General features: G+C 33.4%; 1 long non-coding RNA gene across 11 annotated transcripts in view; it reads right to left on the reverse strand.

Moving 5' to 3' along the window:
* Window positions 1-23,606, reverse strand: part of LOC136031869 (uncharacterized) — a 76,802-nt gene extending 53,196 nt beyond the window's left edge. For 3 of the 11 annotated variants that reach the window (XR_010618605.1, XR_010618604.1, XR_010618598.1), the window contains exons 1-5: window positions 21,990-23,606; window positions 14,020-14,730; window positions 6,408-6,673; window positions 5,064-5,296; window positions 1,742-1,982 (exon numbers count right to left, since the gene is read on the reverse strand). This is a non-coding gene — a long non-coding RNA (uncharacterized LOC136031869). Of the gene's footprint in view, window positions 1-1,729; window positions 1,983-5,063; window positions 5,297-6,407; window positions 6,674-14,019; window positions 14,731-21,989 lie in introns of all 11 variants that reach the window. The other 8 variants (XR_010618599.1, XR_010618603.1, XR_010618601.1 and 5 more) reach the window with 7 other exon arrangements.
* Window positions 23,607-23,787: the final 181 nt, after the last annotated feature.

Consider the following 23,787-nt stretch of genomic DNA (forward strand, 5'->3'; position numbering starts at 1 on the left):
CGTAAAGTGCTGTTAAAAATTACGCCCATATTCCATTTTAGTTTTGTCTGACATCTACAATTTTTATTTATTAATAACGTGTTGGCCTGCTGTCGGTTATTCCATGGACATTGATAAGGTTTCAAGGTTGTGGGATTAATATTTGGCGATGTTTGACAAAAAACGCCTTTCCATATCTCATTTGGATCTTTCTGCTCTGGATTTTTTTTTTAAGATAAAAATGATTCTCTTGTAATACAATCTACGCTAACTGATATTTTTAGGGCAAGCCAAAGCTAGTGGAATATTATGTTGGTACGCTTTCAAAATCAGACAGACATACTTTGAAAACCAAATATGGACTCTTGAACATATATGGCTAATCATGCTGTAAGCTTTACATAAAACACTGAAAATGGTCACTGTTGAAGATCAATGACCTTCCCTGAAAAATCAACATAAAAACATTCAAAGGAGAAAAAGAGATATCAAGGGGGGTCTGTTTAATGCTTAAAATCTTAAAACCTTTTTAATGGTTATGACAAGAGACATTTGTTGAAAATATATATTGTTTTCAGCAATAGTATAATCAAGGCAAGGCCTGTAGCTTTGGGGGTTACAGGGGATAGTAGCTCAAATCTCATTTGTGATAATTTCTCTTGTTCAAAGTGTGGCAAGAATAATTTCTAATTGTTAAGGTTTCACTTTTCGAATCTCTTCTTTTTCAACTTAGGAAATTAAAATGTAATTTGCAGCGATTACTTATTGCTGCAAATTAGTGCCAGTGAAACATTCTTTTTACGAGCTGTATTTAGTTCTTTTAGGTTTTATTTTTCAGTGCCTGTTTTTATTTAATGTTTTAGTTGTAGGTAGTCTAAAATATTGTCTTCGGAAAACTATTCTGATTAGCCCGAAATTATTCTAGTTTACTTATTTGAAGGGGTTGCCGAAGTCTGAAAGAACATTTTGCTGTATGAATTGTGAGTTGTGAATTTAAGAATGTGTCCTTGTGTGGAGTTGTAGGCTTAGGCTGAAGCCCTCTTCACCAAAATAAATGTGAAGGGAAGTAATGGACTAGCAAAGCAGATGTATTCCGAGGCCACCCCCACCCTCTCTTCTTCAGCGTTACTGTTACGCGTATAGTTACGACCCCATTAGGTTATTTATTTGAAGTTTTCTGGCCCTTAAATTTGTATGGTCGATGTAAGTGCCCCCCCCCCCCCACTTAAAGCCAAAATTGAAAATACCTAGGGAGAAGTCGAATTAACAAGCAAAAACCATCTTTTTTGGCCCCAACCAATAGTTCTGCAGAGCTTTCCAAAATGTAATGTCATATTCATCAATCCGGCCTGAGGTCCATACTTTCCGTAAAAACCGCACAGGTTAGACCGTTTCCAGTTTCCACGGATAGACTGAGATCGGCGGCAAAAAAAAAAACAAAAAAAAAAGAAAAAAAAAAAAAAAAACGGGACAAAACCAGAGTGTCGCTCTCGCAACACAATAAACGGGTTTTCCTTGATAAAAAAATGTCCAACATTAAATGTTAAGCCCTGTAGCGTTCTTTCATATTTTTTTTTTATCAGACTAAGACTAACACATAATAAGTAAAGATTGCACATAAAAATGAGAGATATGAAGAATGAGACAAGAAAATAGAGGATAAAAAGAGTGAGAAATATGGAACGAGACATGAGAATGAAGAATTAAAATAAGAAGAACAAGTAGAGAAGAATTAGAAATGTATAATAACTTTGATTCGGACCAGCAAAAAATAGTTGAAAAACTTTTCAAAGGAGTTTTCAAAAGCTCTGGTCTTCCAGGTTCATGTACAGCTCCCTCAGTCCCATCGTTTAGTTGAATAGCATCGGAAGAGGTCAAAGGCAGAGTCTGAATCAGCTGTTGATTCACCAATTCATCTTCAGAGCTTGTCAAGTGTTTCTGAGACCCTTCCCCAATCCATCGATTAAAGAGAATGGTCTTCTCTCTGGACTGAGTTGTAACTGCTGGAAGTTGAGACAGTATTGGAAGAATTAAGGAATTGAAAGTAAAGTAAAATTAAGAACTGAGCCAGTATTGAAAACACTAAATGATACATTGCTAAAAACTCAATATGACAATAAATCAAAGAGGCAAAAATTTGTGGATGTGACCATTCGACAGATTTTCAATAAAATAATCTCATTTATATATACTCTGGTATACTCTGGTTTTTCAGGAGAGGAAAGAAAGTTAGGAAAAAATAGAGGAATTATACATATATTATATACATATATATATATATATATATATATATATATATATATATATATATATATATATATATAATTTAATGTTCATGCTGTTTCATTCCATATATTATATTTTTAGTGGTTGGCTTGAATATTTACAGCTTTATGTGGTACAAAATACAAATTCCATAGCCATTGCTAAACAAAATCTTATTTTATATATAGGGTTGGATACAAATAGTTTCCTCACTTTCTTTTACTTTCCTGAGCTCATAGTGTTGGCGATGCGTGTTATAGAGATGAAGGGAAATTGTTTTGAGGTGTTCTTTGAGGCACATAAGAACTTCTTTAGCAGAGCATTTCTTTAGCCAGGTCTTTCTCTAACATAGAACATAAGTAAATTGTACTTTCTCTTCACTCGTGACTTGTGACTCGTGACAAAACGCTTCTTACACTCGACACTTCGATTGTAAGTCACATTTTTTCACCCTGTGGTAATCAATCTCTCACATGGAAACCGCTGGTCTTACTGACAGTCTCGTTGCACATTCTAGGTCGTGGAGGGACGTGACAGAGCTGGACAGGTTGGGACTCGATTCTGCTCGATAATCTGTGCTGTGGGTGAAAACATTACGTGCTCAAACGTGACTTACCCCCGCAGTAAAAACGGGCAGCTTGAGATGAGCAGTCAAAAGTTTATTTCATTAGATGGCGACTGTTGCAAGAACAACAGTTAAGCCTTGTCTAATGATGGCACTGATTTTAGATTTTTTCTGAGAGTAATTATAAGAGATATTTCTTATATTGCCGGACCAGTTCGCGAGGGTAAGTCGCGATAATTTTTCTTTTGTTATATAAAAAGCTCAATTACCGCACTTTTTCTTCTATTATTTATTCTTTATACACATTATTATTATATACACTTTATACACTATTATTCTTCTATACATAACCAAACGATTTGGATTCTTACCTTTCCAATGATGTATTCACATGTCCAAAATTATAACTTTTAGAATTTAGACCATATGTCTGAAATACCGTGTTTTCACCCAGCATTTGACCAGCAGTGTTTTTTGCAATTTATGCATATTGCCAAATAATTATCCTCTACAAATAGGGACAAATTTTTTTTAGAAAAAACTGGATCCGATGATAACATTAAAACTTGTAATTTTGAACAGGTTATGCATAGAGGGAGAGGTCAATAATTTGCAATTTCAGATTCTTATTTGATGAGCAGCTAACTTTAAATCTCATTTTCTGAGCCCCATTTTTTTAGCTATTACATACCACGTAAAATACACACAGAATAAGTTTACTTGACTAATAAAACCCCGAAAAAATAAAAATTATTTTGGGGTATCCCATAATCTTATAGCGTACGCAAAGGAACAAGCCGTTGGGAGGAATACTAGAGCAAGAGCTATCACTTATATATAGAATAGCACATCTATTATAAATAAGAATAATATATATTCAAAACTCATTAGTTTCAAGGTTTGAAGTATCGAAACACAATATGGAGTATTTCTTGTGATTGATAGCATTGTGTTGTTTACTGGTCGTTTACATTCCATTTTGGACATTTTGCTAGACAAATTAAATCTTTTGTGCAAAATAACCTCTTCTATGGGGGTTGTATTACTCTTATATGTAAAGTGCTGTTAGTAACAACGTCCCTAGTCTGTTTTAATTTTGTCTGACATCTACAGTTCATTATTAATATCATTTTGGCTGGTCATTTGTTATTCTATGGATATTGTTGTGGCATTAATAAACAAACGATATGGTATGAAATAAAAAAAAAAACTCGATCTTGAATAAAATGGCTACCTCAAAACTTTGATCAGACTACTTTGGGAAAAAGTGGGCGTAGGACGGGCCCGCCAAGAAAGGAGATGCGGGCTCTCCAAATATTCTGGCCCATTAGTTCCAAGTCCATTGACCCTATCCCCATAGAGCAAGTAGAATTAGCTTCAAGTGATTTAAGTTAAATCCTTGTCTCATACATTGCTTTTTATTTTAAGAAAAGAAAAAATTTCTAAAAATGATTACAATAAAAACAAATCTCGACCAATCCCAACTTTAAAGCACAAAACAACGTGTCATATGAAAAATTCTAACAGAGACATTATTAACCCATTGACAAATAGCAAAAAAAAAAATGTTTACTACGAAAACATGTCTTAGTACTTGGCAATAGTTCCAAAGATTTTAACCGTTGGGAACATTTCCAAAAAGGTAAATTGCTTCGTCACTATTTCCATTCAAAACAGAACTATCTGTGAAGAAAATAGCACATCAAAACAACAGTACATAAACAAAGATATGATTGAAATCAACTTGTTGCTATGCGCCACAATAAAAGAGTTGATTCCTTAACTTATTATGAACAAATGACGCCAGGCATTAAACAATGAAAATTGCATATTCTCAGACAATAAAGCAGAGTAAAAAAAAAGAGAAGTACTTATTTGATTTCATGCTTCAAGTACTCGTTGTATAATCTAACCTGATTGTTTTCGGAGTTGAGAATGATGTACATTAGCCAATTAGAATATTTTATCATTTATCTGATTATTAATACTTTTTAATAATGGTGTTTCAAAAGAAAAAGTGTTCATCGAAGTTCTGAAAACTAAAATATATTTTAGAGGACATATTGGCAAATGTTATTCCCCCTTTTCTTATTGACCATACGTCAGCAATTCTCTTTGCATTGATTGGTGCAAATATCTAATGAAAAAAAAAAAAAACACAAAAAGGATAAGGACAGTTATTGACAATGACGTACTTTAACAATTATCTCCTATCTTATACAACTAAATTACATTCAACAGATTTAGAAATTACCTTACTGGGTAGAGGCAGGGTGACTGATGACCAATTATCAAAGGATTGGGTGGAGACATTAGGAAGCTGATTTATAATGTGAGGTGGAAGAGCACCAGATATGGGCTATGCATACACTAAGCATGTCTTAGACTGCACCATCCGCTGGATACTACTCCTTGATGGTATTCCTCTTAGCATCATCTGACAGAAGGACTGTACCATTGGTGTTTGAGTTTGACCATTTCAGCAACCTATAAATATCACTCATAATGGAAACTCATTTTCAAATAAATATCTGCAATTTATTATTTATTTATGAAAAACTCGTTGTAACAAAACAGACAGAGATATGTATTTGTCAAACCATTCATTTACAGAAGACAAAAACAAAAGCAAGAATAATAAAATATTACCGTTGTTTTGAGAGGGCCTTTTTTAATTTAGTGTTTGCCTTGTTTCAATTTGTCCTTAGCAATTTCATTGGTATATTCTCTTTACTGTTTATTTACTTTGGTGCACATGTAAGTCTTAGAGATAATTAATTAACTTAACAAATATCTTTGTGACTATGGGAATAAACTTGTTGGCAACCTGGCTTCAATGTAACTATGGTTCTAGTTAAATGCCTCATCAGGCCACACCGGTTGGCCATTAGAAGTGGTAAAAATACAAACCACCAAATCTAAGTCTTGAAGATAATTAAATACATAACGGAATTCATGACAAAGGAATAGATATGCAGACAACTTGATTTCAATTTAACTTTGGTTCTAGTTTGATGCAGCATCAGGCCACTATGGGTAGCCGTAGAATGTGGCAGTTGGGAGGTATCAAAACATTTAAATGGAAGTCTCGGATGTCAAAACAAAATGAAAATATATTAATGGGTAAAACATCTAACTAAGAAGGAGAATACCAGTCTTAATTAAAAAGTTTACCTGCTAATATTTGTTTTTCATTTCACTTTAATTAGTTTTTAGAAATAAATACTTCGCTGTAATGTTAATAGTTAACAATTCAATTTACTGATTTTATTCAAAATTTTCAATTATCTGCTACTCATAAAAAGGATACCCACACATGCTCTATATCAAATGGAAATAAAGGGATTTCACTGATAAAAAATGCCCAACATTAAAAGTTATGCCCTGTAGCGTTCTTTAATTTTTTTTTTTTTTTTTTTTTTTTTTTATCAGACTAAGACTAACATGTAATAAGCAAAGATTGCACATAAAAATGGGAAATATGAAGAATGAGACATGAGAATGGAGGATAAAAAGAGTGAGAAATATGAAATGAGACATGAGAATGAAGAGTTAAAATACAAAGAATAAGCACAGAAGAATTAAAATGTATAATAACCTTGTTTAGGACCAGCAAAACAGTTGAAAAACTTTTCAAAAGCACGGGTCTTCAAGGTTCATGCACAGCTCCCTCAGTCCCATCATTTAGTTGAATAGCATCGGAAGAGCTCAAAGCCAGAGTCTGAATCAGCTCTTGATTCATCTGTTCATCTCCAGAGCTTGACAATTGTTTCTGAGATCCTTCCCCAATCCGTTGATTAAAGAGAATGGTCTTCTCTCTGGGATGAGCTGTAACAGCTGTTGTAAGTGGAAGTTGAGGCAGTACTGGAAAAATTAAGAGATTAATTACTAGAACCTAAATTTGCTTTTAAGATACTGACAGCTCAAGAAGCTGAAGTTGCAAGGACCTTAAAAGTTAAGTCGGAAGTTTAGGCAGCACTGACAGCACTATAAGATCAATTACTAGAAACTAAATTTACCAATAAGATAGAAAAAGTCACAGAAGTTGAACTTGAGGAACTAATTGAACAAGAGCTAAGAGCTCAGATGGCACTTGTGACGAGGCCGGAAGAGCCAAGAGCTCATATGGTATGAGCTCTAGCAAATTTCTAAAAATCGATAGATTGATTTTTAAAAAAAAATCAGAGGCTTGATGCCGGTCGGGATTTAAAATAAGAGCTCTGAGTCACGAGGTCCTTCTAAATATGAAAATTCATTAAGATCTGATCACCCACTCGTAAATTAAAAATACCTAATTTTTCCTCTCCCTTCAGCCCCCCAGAGGGTCGAATCGGGGAAAACGACGTTATCAAGTCAATTTGTGCAGCTCCCTGACACATCTACCAATTTGCATCGTCCTCGCACGTCCAGAAGCACCAAACTCGCCAAAGCACTGAACACCACCCACTAACTCCACCAAAAAAAGAGCGGATCCATTCCGGTTACGTCAATCACGTATCTACGACAATTGCTTATCCTATCCACCAAGTTTCATCCCGATCTCTCCACTCTAAACATTTTCCAAGATTTCTGGTTTCCCCCTCTAACTCCCTCCAATGTAAACAGATCTGGTCGGGATTTAAAATAAGAGCTCTGAGACATGATTTCCATCTAAATATCAAATTTCATTAAGATCCGGTCACATGTTCGTAAGTTAAAAATACGTAATTTTTTTCTAATTTTTCCGATTTATCCGTCCCCCCACTCACCCCCCTCCAGAAGGCGGAATCGGGGAAACGACAATTTATAATTTAAATCTGGCCTAGTTCCTAATACGCCTGCCAAATTTCATCGTCCTAGATTACCTGGAAGTGCTAAACTAGAATAACCGGGACAGACAGACAGACAGGATTTGTGATCGCTACATGTCACTTGGTAGATACCAAGTGCCATAAAAATGGTTTCTCATGTTTGAATGGATGTATCATCTGCTACAAACTAGTAATAAACAAACTTTTACCTCCCATAACAACTACTATGCGTAAACTATAGGCAAATTTTAAAGCTTATACCCTTTTCCCGGCTGTTGGGGATTGAAGTTATACCCAAAGACCTAGTTATTGAACTTTTCAACTATGCTAACAAAATGGCCATCTCAGAATTTTGACAATGAGCCCTCTCCCTACATTATAGGACCATTGTGTCCTAGTTCATTTACCCTATCTACATAAAATAAACTGTATTATTTCTAAGTCATTTAAAATTAAATAATCTTTTCAAATGTTGTGTTTTATTTTGAAAAAAATTACCATAAAAATAATTATAATAAAAAAAAAAAATCCGGAATAAACCTCTCTTTAAAGTACAAGACAAATAAAGTGTTTTGTATGCAAAATAAATTTGAATACAAGGAAATAATAAACTTATTGACAAACAAAAACACGTGATTACGATGAAAACGTGTTGCTATCTTTGGCTGAGAGAAGATCACATGTGTCACAGGATGTAAACAAACATATGATTAAAACCAACTTGTTGGTATGCAGCCAGAATAAATAGTTCAGTATAGAAAGGTTGAGTAATTAGATGGCTATGAAAAGATAATTAAACAAGGAAAAAAATGCATAGAATTATTGAGACAATAGGGCAAAGTGAAAAAAAAAGTAAATATAGTTAATGAGTTACTGAAGACTATATACATAAAACTATACCCTTAAAGCCAAAATTGAATATACCGAGCGAGAAGTCGAATTATTTGAAAAAATGAAGAAAATTTTAAGTGAATATATATATATATATATATATATATATATATATATATATATATATATATATATATATATATATATATAGTAATGTTAAGAGTTTTGACTAGCGAAAAATCTTATAAAAATATAAAAAAGCAAACCGAATTTTAAGAATGTAATCCGAATTAATTATAGGTTTACTCAATAGATGAAAGTGTCAGCTTCTCCCTGTCACCGTTTAAATTATTTGAATTCTTAAATCAATTGAAAAAATCCCATTGCTAAATTGAATAATTTAATCATTCAATATATATTATTTTGACTATCTTATTTATAGTGATTAATATAGAGTAACTATCTTGTTTATATTGTAAACCGGCGAAACTTTTAATTAAGACAATACACTGCCAATTAAGACAATGGCAACACTGACGAAAATATGCCCCGGCTTTAAAATTTTCATAATTAAAAAAAAAAATGTATTAGAAAAATCGATGTTTTCACGTATTAATACACGAACGAACAGTCTAGGGGCAAAAAATTTTCCTTTTGATGCCCTTGGTGCATTCACAAATAGGAAAGTTTTGACACCATTCCTCCATTTTTGACACCATTAACCAATTCCAAAAAAAGAAGTAAGTTTAAAGAACGTAATTCGACAGGTTGATAGAGCTGAGTCTCATTTATCGACTGATAGCAAAACCGTTTTATGTCGAAAATCTAAAGACAAGGGATAGCAGAGCAAGACATGTCAGAATCCTTATTAAAAATTGATGTTCCAAGATGCATTTGCTCGTATTTTGACTCCCCTTCTCATTTATTTCAGGAAAAGGGACTTCGGCCTAAGCTCACAACTCGACAAAGGACCGATTCTTACAGCGAAATGTTCTGAGGGGTTCAAACCCCAAAACCTAACCTGGATTTCAAAACCTAACCCAATTTCAAGAATGTAATTCGAATTAATAATTACAAATATTGATATGCTGGTACATTTTATTCTAGAAATAAATTAAAAAGATAAAAATAAGCACCCAAAAAAGGTAAAGGTATGTTACATTTCAATGGCTGAATGTATTTCTAATGATTTGAATCATACTATTTGCTATGCATTGCTTCAAACGCAAAGTGCATACTAGGTTTTTTACGACTGTAAGATTTTGGAAAACAAGATTTTAATTACAGCCATAACTAAAATAGCGCTGTTACTGGGCCTTTTATGCAAGGCTGTTACATCCAAGAAACAGCTGAATTGGGCTGTTACAACCGTTAAACGGAATGTTTCCGAAGACCATACGTCAGCAATTCTCTTTGCATTGATTGGTGCAAATATCTAAGAGCTATGTCGTTCATTAATATAAGGAAAAGAATTCGTTAAAACTTCCCAGTTGTGAAACTTACTTACATCAAGCAACACCATAATAGATATTAACATGGATCAAAGTTTTGAATTAGAAATATCTTTTTATTGTGACTGTGCGATTTGTAAAGGCCATTACCACGACTTTAGCAATTCTTATGAGAGTAATGCAGCAAATTTAGAAACAGTGGAAAATGGAATAGACGAGGATAATTTGGAAGAAATGAGGCGAAGAATCCTGGATGAAATGGAGAGAAAATTACTTAGGGCAGGCTCATCAATTTCTGCAGTGGAAGAGAGTGACCAATATCACAAGAAACAATACAAACAAAGGACACCCTCTCCATTCCAAGGACGGTATCGCAAACGAAGGTTGGATATGGCAGAAAAGGAAGAGGAAGATCGAAAGAAAAGGCACAGAAAAGATGGATTTCCCAACAGGGATAGCTCACGGTCTTCAAGAAATAGGAGAGAAGACAGTTATGAGAGAAGAAGGAAATATGAGGCTCCAAAATCTTTCTGGAGGAGACCATAGGTTTTATAAAAATTTTCTGTTTTAGATGCTGATATGCTTTTACAGGATTACAGTTTGGAAAATTCTCGATTTCTAGATATCAAAATTACTTTTTCCTTAGGCTAGTTTTAAATTTTTCGTAAGTTAGTTTTATATTATGATTGTTTTTCTTGAAGATGATCTTTTTGCCTCGAATTTGAATATATATATATATATATATAGAGAGAGAGAAAAAGAACATCTTCCCAGTTCCTTTTTGGCACAGAAAATGGTAATTTTAGCAAAACCGGGCGACAATGAGTGAAGGTGGCCCCTTCATGAAACCCCTGTCGGCCGAGCAGATAATACTCGCTTCAAAGTAAGCGAGGGGGACTTGGGAGCTGGCTAAAACTACCATAATATGAGTGAATCTGCCCCTTCCACAACCTTCAGTCTTTATGTTAAAATCTTTATCTTCTTTAGAAATACGTCCATTCAAAATTAAACGGCCCTTCTGTTCGATCAATCTCCTAAAAGCATTGTGACAAAAAGTAAAACAAAAAAGGAAGATTGAGCAAGAGATCAGTCCCCCTCATATATAGAATAATTTCTGCTTGTTTTAATTTTTAATACTGCTCCTTACTTTTAAGTCAAAAAACTTTTTTTTAATTTCTGACCCTTACTCATATCTTGCCAAAAAATCCCTTTTCATTCCCCTTGGAACGTTTTCCCCTATGAAAAACACCCCACCCCCCCCCACAAAAAATGTATATTTCCCAATAATAAATAGTATAGCCTATATGAACAATGGGCAAATTACATATCTTACAGCCCTTTCCTCAGGGATTACAGGGGTCAATCCCATCTCAAGAGGCATAGTTAAAGGACCTTTTAAACTAACCTCCATTGGGAGTGTGGGAGGGACAGGAGACTTGAAAGAGTGCTAGAAATTATACAGCTAAAAAATATGGATTAGTTATGCACTGTTTTCATTTCAAGAGGGGGGGAGGGGTAAACGTAAACTGAAGAAAAAACTCATCAGAAAACAACGAGGGAAATAAGACACAGGAAACCTCAAAGATCTCGGGATATTGGGGATTGGGGGTTGAGACTGTCCAAACGCCTGGTTTCAAAGACGATGCTGGCTGTACTGATGACAAAGAATAAAAAGATAAACTTGCAGTAAGAAAAAAAAGTGCTGACACCTACACAAAACCTTTGCTAATCCATCTTTAGTGAACAATGTAGGCTTCAAAAATACTGAAAAAATGACGATACAAAATTAACGAATCAAAAAAGCTAACAATGGAAGTCATGGAGAACAAAACTAACAAACATCGAATCAACCCAAAAGATACATAAATAGTAGTAATCCTTCTTGTTTTGTCAATAATAGAAGTTAAGATTACCAAAAATTTTTCTATTTGTCTTGTCAGACTTTCAACTCTTCGTTTACTAGCATATGTATCTAATTTACTTGTGCCAATTTAGCGATTAGAAAAACAACAACAAGTTATTCAGTGCTGAAGACTTTAGCGTATAGATCAAGGTATTGAGGACCCCTTCATATGTGGAATAATTTCCGTTCGTTTTCAGTTTTAATGTTGCTCCTTTCTTTAAAGGAGCTTTAAAGTTGCTCCTTTCTCATAATTTTTTAAAAATTATGAAAAATATAAATAGCCTATTATTGAAATCAAAAATTATATTGCAATTGAGGTATCGGGTTGAATTGAACCTGCCTCCTCTTGTATTCTAATTTATTATTTTCAATGCAATTAGTTTATACTTGGATTCGTCAAACGAAAAAATAGATGAATTTACAAGGAAATTAGAAAGGTTAATAAAAGGACAAAAAGGAGGTAAATGGTTCATCTCCCCTTAGGTTTTATGCTAACCTCCCCACCCAAATATATACAATAATGTACAGAAATTGAAAAGGTTAACAAAAAACAAAGAGGGGGTAATCCAAAATTGATGATTTATCCTGCGCCCCCTATCGGAAGAGGGGAAAAACATTTCGGCTGATTCCAGAGAAATCCTAATATGATAAAACAATGGTATACACATCCTTCTTATCAATGAGAATTGAGACACTGTAATTAGAATTAGAACTAAAACAATTAATTAAGTCATTAAATAACTAATAATTATTAATTATCATTATTCTCAACATTAAATCCAGTTATACTCTTGTTGAATTGTTTCAACAATTGTGTTACAACACTAAGTCCTTGGTTATAATCACTGCGTCTCTGATAAAGTCCATTAAAGAATAAACTCATTTTTTTTACTTATATGCCCACAAAATGCAGGCAGGATTAAATAGGCTACAACACAGTCTTTTGAAAGACAAAATATTAGGATAGAGTCTCTCTCTCCATTTAACTGCATAGATCCATAGTTATGTTTAATAGACTTTAACTAGATATGTATGTAAAATCTATTTCTGACTAAATTTCTTATATTCTTTTGCCTCTTACATTACCAAAAAACCCTCTTCCTTGTTATTTATTCCATTTACCTCATCAACCCCCTTTTTGTTCACTAGTTTAATTTCTTTTTAAATTCTGCGAGTTTTTTTTTATGTTTCCAATGTTTGTAACATGTCAACTTATCAATCTGTCTTTTTCTTGATCAATATTACCATATTTCTCTTTTTTATTGTCTTTGTTTTGTTTCTGAATTGTGAATTGGCTTATTTTGACTTAGGATAAGTCATTTTCTAAGATATAAATCTTATCTAAGTCAACGCATACTAGGAGTGTCCATTCACAAAACTTTAGGGAGAGGGGAGTAAATATGTTTCTCCAAATCTAGGGGTTAATTTTGTGTTTTTTCGACTGTCCTTACCGCTCTTCCCCTCCCCGTCAATTTATATGTCTAACACAGATCCATCTTGAGGACTGAACAGCGGGATGGGGAAGTGTATCTGCGACAGAGGCAGTTTTCAGAAGTTTTCAGAAAAATACAAGGAAATTTGCAAGAATCTCCCCCCCCCCATCTTGGAAAGTGAATCTCAAAAATAAATTTGTCTCAAAACTTCAGTATTGTTTTTCGGAGGAAGGGTCTTTCGATTAACCAGATTCAAAGAACAATTAGGGGAGAATAACAGGTCTAGATATATCCTGATAAAAGCAAAGTTCAAAGTATTACAGGTTAACCAAGACAAACCTAATTACCTTGACCTTGTTTGTTTACTATTAGACCTATAGTTTACTATACTGTGTAAGTGTTAAGCAATGATTAAGGACTGTATACTTACTTTTTTTGGCAGAATTAAATAAATAAAGTAATAGGAATGATAATAAAATATTATCGAAAGTAACATAAATAATATTTATAGTATATATATATATATATATATATATATATATATATATATATATATATATATATATATATATATATATATATATATATATATATACACATTAAACATAAATATATATATATATATATATAATATATATATATATAAAATATATATATATATAATATATATATATTTATATATATATATACGATATGAATAAATAATATTATAATAAATTAAAATAAAAGGTTTAATAAAAGTGTAAAATAATTAAAGATAAATAAAAAAGTAAAAACTACCCATAAAACCCAAAAAAATTACCTCAGGCGATATTTTGCTGATCTTCATTGATGGCTTCATCATTCCAATATTCTTAGAGCCTTTTGGCAGTTTAATCCAATTATCAGTTTTTACACTCTTTACACTAGATTTTTCATTCTCTACAATTTTCACAACTCTATCACCATCAACAATTACTGTGCCGAATTTCTATATAATGTTTTCTTCAACCAAAATTGGACTTTATCCTTTGTCCTTTTGATGTTAGTTTTTTGGTCTTTTTCATGAGGCCCTTTATAAGGGATTTTTTTGTCATTTAAAATATGGATTTTCTCACTAGCACTGTACACAACAGGATTTTGAACTTCTTTAGGACTACATTCAACTGATGGAGGCTAAGGGAGCGCCTGTTCAAAATGAGGTTCATTCACTGTTGTCAAAGTTTGTGACCAAGGTAAATGACCGTCCTTTTTATTGACATTTACCTTCTAACATTTGGTAGTTTGCATTTTCACATTGTTTGGTATAACCTGCACTGGTGAGCCAACACTACTTGGAATCACAACTGGAAGATATTTGTGTGAAATCTACTCATGTGTTTGCGCTGGGAGCATTAGTCTGAGACGGATGAATGGTAGTTTGTGACGTTGGACTTTGGTGTGAAGTCCCTACACTCAAAGTAACAGAGGCATGAGATAGTGGCGAAGACCCTGGAGACTGCATTGGGGCATAAGAGCTCACTTGTTGCATTATCTGAAAGGTCAAGTTAAACAGATCAAAACAAAAATAAAGAAAAAAAGAAAACAAAATTTCAAAAAAACAAAACAAACAATTAGTTTCATTTGACGTTACACTTTGATCTAGAATGATCTTCCTGAAGAAGTTATCCCTAAAATTTTTTTTTTCTGTTTGCTCTTTCGAAAGAAGGTTCATTAGTCTACTAAAACCTTCATAAAGGACTAGTGACAAATATTTAACAATACCTTGAACCAAAAACTAAAAAAAAATAACAACAAAAAAAAATTTTATACTATACATACTAAAATCAACAAGAGCTAAGAGCTCATATGGCACTTATGACGAGGCAAGAAGAGCTAAGAGCCAAGAGATCATACGGTATGAGATCTAACAAAATTCTATGAATCAATAGATTAATTTAAAAAGGAATAACAGGCTTAATGCCGGTCAGGATTTAAAACAAAAGTTCTGAGTCACGATGTCCTTCTAAATATCAAAATTCATTAAGATCTGATCACCCACTCGTAAGTTATAAATACCTAATTTTTTCTAATTTTTCCTCTCGCTTTAGCCCCCTAAATAGTCGAATCTGGGAAAACGACTCTATCAAGTCAAATTTTGCAGCCCTCTGACACGCCTACCAATTTTCATCGTCCTAGCACGTCCAGAAGCACCAAACTCGCCAAATCACTGAACCCCTCCCCCCAACTCCTCCAAAGAGAGCGAATCCAGTACGACTTTTTCAATCACGTATAAAGGACATTTGTTTATTCTATCCACCAAGCTTCATCCCGATTCCTCCAATCCCAGTGTTTTCCCAAGATTTCCCCCTCCAACTCCCCCCAATGTCATCAGATCCGGTCGGGATTTAAAAAAAGAGCTCTGAGACACAATATCATTCCAAACATCAAATTTCACTAAGATCCCATCACCCGCTCATAAGTTAAAAATACTTCATTTTTTCTATTTTTTCCAAATTAACCGCCCCCCCCCAGATGGTCAAATCTGGGAAACGAGTATTTCTGATTTAATCTGGTCAGGTCCCTGATACGCTTGCCAAATTTCATCGTCCTGGCTTACCTGGAAGTGCCTAAAGTAGCAAAACCGGGACCGACAGACAGACTGACAATACCAAGTGCCATAAAAAGCACAGGAGATATTTACCACTATTAAAAGATAAACTGTGCAAAATATTTTTGCTGATATATGAGCTGGATATAGCGTATTTCAGACTAAAATCAGCCGTATTTATTCAACAATAAAAACTGAAGTTAAAGGCTTTCAAACAAAAAACAATTTGTCAATGCTTATTTTAAAACCGTTTTATGGCTAACTTTTTAAGATTAAGAGTTTGAGTCAATAAAACAGAAACAAACAATTCATAAGTTCTTAATTATGAAGCCAAAAAAGGACAGATATTATGACTATTAATAGAAGTATTACAAAATACTATTTTTGAAAGTTGCTAAAAAGTCATGAAATTTCTTATGCAAAAATCAGTCGTGTTTATTCAACATTCGAAAAAAAAAAATTCAATTCAATATGTACAGAAAATTCAGAAAAGAATTCCAACAATCTTGCAATTTTTGGGAAATACACATTTGGGGGAGAAGGGTACACACCCACGAAAACATTTAAGAGGGCAAATAAAAGAAATGGCAAGAAATTCCGATTTGATGATTACTATTTGATGTTGTTTCATTTCATATATAATCTTTTTAATGGTTGACTTCAATATATACAGCTTTATGTGACGCAAAATACAAATTCCATAGCCATTACTAAACAAAATCTTGTTTGATATATAGGATTGTATATAAATAAACACATAAAATTACTCCAAGCAGCATTTTTGATATCGTCTCTTTCCCCTCCTCTAACAGTAAAAGTTTTAAAGTCTATTCCGTCACTTGCATTTTACTGAAAACTTTTTCAGTCGATGTTTTTCAAAACATCGACGAATAATAAACGAAAATCACTAGAATAATCAGTCTAGGGGCAAAAAATTTTCCTTTTGATGCCCTTGGTGCATTCACAAATAGGAAAGTTTTGACACCATTCCTCCATTTTTGACACCATTAACCAATTCCAAAAAAAGAAGTAAGTTTAAAGAACGTAATTCGACAGGTTGATAGAGCTGAGTCTCATTTATCGACTGATAGCAAAACCGTTTTATGTCGAAAATCTAAAGACAAGGGATAGCAGAACAAGACATATCAGAATCCTTATTAAAAATTGATGTTCCAAGATGCATTTGCTCGTATTTTGACTCCCCTTCTCATTTATTTCAGGAAAAGGGACTTCGGCCTAAGCTCACAACTCGACAAAGGACCGATTCTTACAGCGAAATGTTCTTCCAAACTTCGGAAGCCCCTTCTAATAAGTAACTCAGAATAGCTTTGGGCTAATCGGAGTAGTTTTTCCAAGAAAATGTTTTAAGCTACTGTGTTAAAACATTAAATAAAAACATGAATTTTTCCGAGGGTGGGTGGGGGGTTCACACAAACAAAAAACAACTAATAACGACAAAAATGTGCTTATATCCATTTTTGTTATGTTTTTACGAGTCAGAAAACATTTCAGGGGAGGGGAGGGGTTCAAACCCCAAAACCTAACCTGGATTTCAAAACCTAACCCAATTTCAAGAATGTAATTCGAATTAATAATTACAAATATTGATATGCTGGTACATTTTATTCTAGAAAAAAATTAAAAAGATAAAAATAAGCACCCAAAAAAGGTAAATAAGTTCTATTCACAAAAAGAATGTTCCACTGATATTTATTTGAGCCTAATTGCCAGTTTTAAGCGCATTGATTTTTGGTTTCAGCCATACATTTCAATGGCTGAATGTATTTCTAATGATTTGAATCATACTATTTGCTATGCATTGCTTCAAACGTAAAATGCATACTAGGTTTTTTACGACTGTAAGATTTTGGAAAACAAGATTTTAATTACAGCCATAACTAAAATAGCGCTGTTACTGGGCCTTTTATGCAAGGCTGTTACATCCAAGAAACAGCTGAATTGGGCTGTTACAACCGTTAAACGGAATGTTTCCGAAGACCATACGTCAGCAATTCTCTTTGCATTGATTGGTGCAAATATCTAAGAGCTATGTCGTTCATTAATATAAGGAAAAGAATTCGTTAAAACTTTCCAGTTGTGAAACTTACTTACATCAAGCAACACCATAATAGATATTAACATGGATCAAAGTTTTGAATTAGAAATATCTTTTTATTGTGACTGTGCGATTTGTAAAGGCCATTACCACGACTTTAGCAATTCTTATGAGAGTAATGCAGCAAATTTAGAAACAGTGGAAAATGGAATAGACGAGGATAATTTGGAAGAAATGAGGCGAAGAATCCTGGATGAAATGGAGAGAAAATTACTTAGGGCAGGCTCATCAATTTCTGCAGTGGAAGAGAGTGACCAATATCACAAGAAACAATACAAACAAAGGACACCCTCTCCATTCCAAGGAAGGTATCGCAAACGAAGGTTGGATATGGCAGAAAAGGAAGAGGAAGATCGAAAGAAAAGGCACAGAAAAGATGGATTTCCCAACAGGGATAGCTCACGGTCTTCAAGAAATAGGAGAGAAGACAGTTATGAGAGAAGAAGGAAATATGAGGCTCCAAAATCTTTCTGGAGGAGACCATAGGTTTTATAAAAATTTTCTGTTTTAGATGCTGATATGCTTTTACAGGATTACAGTTTGGAAAATTCTCGATTTCTAGATATCAAAATTACTTTTTCCTTAGGCTAGTTTTAAATTTTTCGTAAGTTAGTTTTATATTATGATTGTTTTTCTTGAAGATGATCTTTTTGCCTCAAATTTGAATATATATATATATATATATATATAGAGAGAGAAAAAGAACATCTTCCCAGTTCCTTTTTGGCACAGAAAATGGTAATTTTAGCAAAACCGGGCGACAATGAGTGAAGGTGGCCCCTTCATGAAACCCCTGTCGGCCGAGCAGATAATACTCGCTTCAAAGTAAGCGAGGGGGACTTGGGAGCTGGCTAAAACTACCATAATATGAGTGAATCTGCCCCTTCCACAACCTTCAGTCTTTATGTTAAAATCTTTATCTTCTTTAGAAATACGTCCATTCAAAATTAAACGGCCCTTCTGTTCGATCAATCTCCTAAAAGCATTGTGACAAAAAGTAAAACAAAAAAGGAAGATTGAGCAAGAGATCAGTCCCCCTCATATATAGAATAATTTCTGCTTGTTTTAATTTTTAATACTGCTCCTTACTTTTAAGTCAAAAAACTTTTTTTTAATTTCTGACCCTTACTCATATCTTGCCAAAAAATCCCTTTTCATTCCCCTTGGAACGTTTTCCCCTATGAAAAACACCCCACCCCCCCCCCAAAAAAAATGTATATTTCCCAATAACAAATAGTATAGCCTATATGAACAAAGGGCAAATTACATATCTTACAGCCCTTTCCTCAGGGATTACAGGGGTCAATCCCATCTCAAGAGGCATAGTTAAAGGACCTTTTAACTAACCTCCATTGGGAGTGTGGGAGGGACAGGAGACTTGAAAGAGTGCTAGAAATTATACAGCTAAAAAATATGGATTAGTTATGCACTGTTTTCATTTCAAGAGGGGGGGAGGGGTAAACGTAAACTGAAGAAAAAACTCATCAGAAAACAACGAGGGAAATAAGACACAGGAAACCTCAAAGATCTCGGGATATTGGGGATTGGGGGTTGAGACTGTCCAAACGCCTGGTTTCAAAGACGATGCTGGCTGTACTGATGACAAAGAATAAAAAGATAAACTTGCAGTAAGAAAAAAAAGTGCTGACACCTACACAAAACCTTTGCTAATCCATCTTTAGTGAACAATGTAGGCTTCAAAAATACTGAAAAAATGACAATACAAAATTGACGAATCAAAAAAGCTAACAATGGAAGTCATGGAGAACAAAACTAACAAACATCGAATCAACCCAAAAGATACATAAATAGTAGTAATCCTTCTTGTTTTGTCAATAATAGAAGTTAAGATTACCAAAATTTTTTTTATTTGTCTTGTCAGACTTTCAACTTTTCGTTTACTAGCATATGTATCTAATTTACTTGTGCCAATTTAGCGATTAGAAAAACAACAAGTTATTCAGTGCTGAAGACTTTAGCGTATAGATCAAGGTATTGAGGACCCCTTCATATGTGGAATAATTTCCGTTCGTTTTCAGTTTTAATGTTGCTCCTTTCTTTAAAGGAGCTTTAAAGTTGCTCCTTTCTCATAATTTTTTAAAAATTATGAAAAATATAAATAGCCTATTATTGAAATCAAAAATTATATTGCAATTGAGGTATCGGGTTGAATTGAACCTGCCTCCTCTTGTATTCTAATTTATTATTTTCAATGCAATTAGTTTATACTTGGATTCGTCAAACGAAAAAATAGATGAATTTACAAGGAAATTAGAAAGGTTAATAAAAGGACAAAAAGGAGGTAAATGGTTCATCTCCCCTTAGGTTTTATGCTAACCTCCCCACCCAAATATATACAATAATGTACAGAAATTGAAAAGGTTAACAAAAAACAAAGAGGGGGTAATCCAAAATTGATGATTTATCCTGCGCCCCCTATCGGAAGAGGGGAAAAACATTTAAGCTGATTCCAGAGAAATCCTAATATGATAAAACAATGGTATACACATCCTTCTTATCAATGAAAATTGAGACACTGTAATTAGAATTAGAACTAAAACAATTAATTAAGTCATTAAATAACTAATAATTATTAATTATCATTATTCTCAACATTAAATCCAGTTATACTCTTGTTGAATTGTTTCAACAATTGTGTTACAACACTAAGTCCTTGGTTATAATCACTGCGTCTCTGATATCAAGTCTTTATCTCTGATAAAGTCCATTAAAGAATAAACTCATTTTTTTTACTTATATGCCCACAAAATGCAGGCAGGATTAAATAGGCTACAACACAGTCTTTTGAAAGACAAAATATTAGGATAGAGTCTCTCTCTCCATTTAACTGCATAGATCCATAGTTATGTTTAATAGACTTTAACTAGATATGTATGTAAAATCTATTTCTGACTAAATTTCTTATATTCTTTTGCCTCTTACATTACCAAAAAACCCTCTTCCTTGTTATTTATTCCATTTACCTCATCAACCCCCTTTTTGTTCACTAGTTTAATTTCTTTTTAAATTCTGCGAGTTTTTTTTTATGTTTCCAATGTTTGTAACATGTCAACTTATCAATCTGTCTTTTTCTTGATCAATATTACCATATTTCTCTTTTTTATTGTCTTTGTTTTGTTTCTGAATTGTGAATCGGCTTATTTTGACTTAGGATAAGTCATTTTCTAAGATATAAATCTTATCTAAGTCAACGCATACTAGGAGTGTCCATTCACAAAACTTTAGGGAGAGGGGAGTAAATATGTTTCTCCAAATCTAGGGGTTAATTTTGTTGTTTTTTCGACTGTCCTTACCGCTCTCCCCCTCCCCGTCAATTTATATGTCTAACACAGATCCATCTTGAGGACTGAACAGCGGGATGGGGAAGTGTATCTGCGACAGAGGCAGTTTTCAGAAGTTTTCAGAAAAATACAAGAAAATTTGCAAGAATCTCCCCCCCCCCATCTTGGAAAGTGAATCTCAAAAAAAAATTTGTCTCAAAACTTCAGTATTGTTTTTGGGAGGAAGGGTCTTTCGATTAACCAGATTCAAAGAACAATTAGGGGAGAATAACAGGTCTAGATATATCCTGATAAAAGCAAATTTCAAAGTATTACAGGTTAACCAAGACAAACCTAATTACCTTGACCTTGTTTGTTTACTATTAGACCTATAGTTTACTATACTGTGTAAGTGTTAAGCAATGATTAAGCACTGTATACTTACTTTTTTTGGCAGAATTAAATAAATAAAGTAATAGGAATGATAATAAAATATTATCGAAAGTAACATAAATAATATTTATAGTATATATATATATATATATATATATATATATATATATATATATATATATATATATATATATATATATATATATATATACATTAAACATAATATATATATATATATAATATATATATATATAAAATATATATATATAATATATATATATATTTATATATATATATACGATATGAATAAATAATATTATAATAAATTAAAATAAAAGGTTTAATAAAAGAGTGTAAAATAATTAAAGATAAATAAAAAAGTAAAAACTACTCATAAAACCCAAAAAAATTACCTCAGGCGATATTTTGCTGAGCTTCATTGATGGCTTCATCATTCCAATATTCTTAGAGCCTTTTGGCAGTTTAATCCAATTATCAGTTTTTACACTCTTTACACTAGATTTTTCATTCTCTACAATTTTCACAACTCTATCACCATCAACAATTACTGTGCCGAATTTCTATATAATGTTTTCTTCAACCAAAATTGGACTTTATCCTTTGTCCTTTTGATGTTAGTTTTTTGGTCTTTTTTATGAGGCCCTTTATAAGGGATTTTTTTTGTCATTTAAAATATGGATTTGCTCACTAGCACTGTACACAACAGGATTTTGAACTTCTTTAGGACTACATTCAACTGATGGAGGCTAAGGGAGCGCCTGTTCAAAATGAGGTTCATTCACTGTTGTCAAAGTTTGTGACCAAGGTAAATGACCGTCCTTTTTATTGACATTTACCTTCTAACATTTGGTAGTTTGCATTTTCACATTGTTTGGTATAACCTGCACTGGTGAGCCAACACTGCTTGGAATCACAACTGGAAGATATTTGTGTGAAATCTACTCATGTGTTTGTGCTGGGAGCATTAGTCTGAGACGGATGAATGGTAGTTTGTGACGTTGGACTTTGGTGTGAAGTCCCTACACTCAAAGTAACAGAGGCATGAGATAGTGGCGAAGACCCTGGAGACTGCATTGGGGCATAAGAGCTCACTTGTTGCATTATCTGAAAGGTCAAGTTAAACAGATCAAAACAAAAATAAAGAAAAAAAGAAAACAAAATTTCAAAAAAACAAAACAAACAATTAGTTTCATTTGACGTTACACTTTGATCTAGAATGATCTTCCTGAAGAAGTTATCCCTAAATTTTTTTTTTTCTGTTTGCTCTTTCGAAAGAAGGTTCATTAGTCTACTAAAACCTTCATAAAGGACTAGTGACAAATATTTAACAATACCTTGGACCAAAAACTAAAAAAAAATAACAATAAAAAAAAATTTTATACTATACATACTAAAATCAACAAGAGCTAAGAGCTCATATGGCACTTGTGACGAGGCAAGAAGAGCTAAGAGCCAAGAGATCATATGGTATGAGATCTAACAAAATTCTATGAATCAATAGATTAATTTAAAAAGGAATAAGAGGCTTAATGCCGGTCAGGATTTAAAACAAAAGTTCTGAGTCACGATGTCCTTCTAAATATCAAAATTCATTAAGATTCGATCACCCACTCGTAAGTTATAAATACCTAATTTTTTCTAATTTTTCCTCTCCCTTTAGCCCCCTAAATAGTCGAATCTGGGAAAACGACTCTATCAAGTCAAATTTTGCAGCCCCCTGACACGCCTACCAATTTTCATCGTCCTAGCACGTCCAGAAGCACCAAACTCGCCAAATCACTGAACCCCTCCCCCCAACTCCTCCAAAGAGAGTGAATCCAGTACGACTTTTTCAATCACGTATAAAAGACATTTGTTTATTCTATCCACCAAGCTTCATCCCGATTCCTCCAATCCCAGTGTTTTCCCAAGATTTCCCCCTCCAACTCCCCCCAATGTCATCAGATCCGGTCGGGATTTAAAAAAAGAGCTCTGAGACACAATATCATTCCAAACATCAAATTTCACTAAGATCCCATCACCCGCTCATAAGTTAAAAATACTTCATTTTTTCTATTTTTTCCAAATTAACCGCCCCCCCCCCCCCAGATGGTCAAATCTGGGAAACGACTATTTCTGATTTAATTTGGTCAGGTCCCTGATACGCTTGCCAAATTTCATCGTCCTGGCTTACCTGGAAGTGCCTAAAGT

The sequence above is a fragment of the Artemia franciscana genome, chromosome 10 (genome assembly GCF_032884065.1).
Source record: "Artemia franciscana chromosome 10, ASM3288406v1, whole genome shotgun sequence".
NCBI classification, from domain to species: Eukaryota; Metazoa; Arthropoda; class Branchiopoda; order Anostraca; family Artemiidae; genus Artemia; species Artemia franciscana.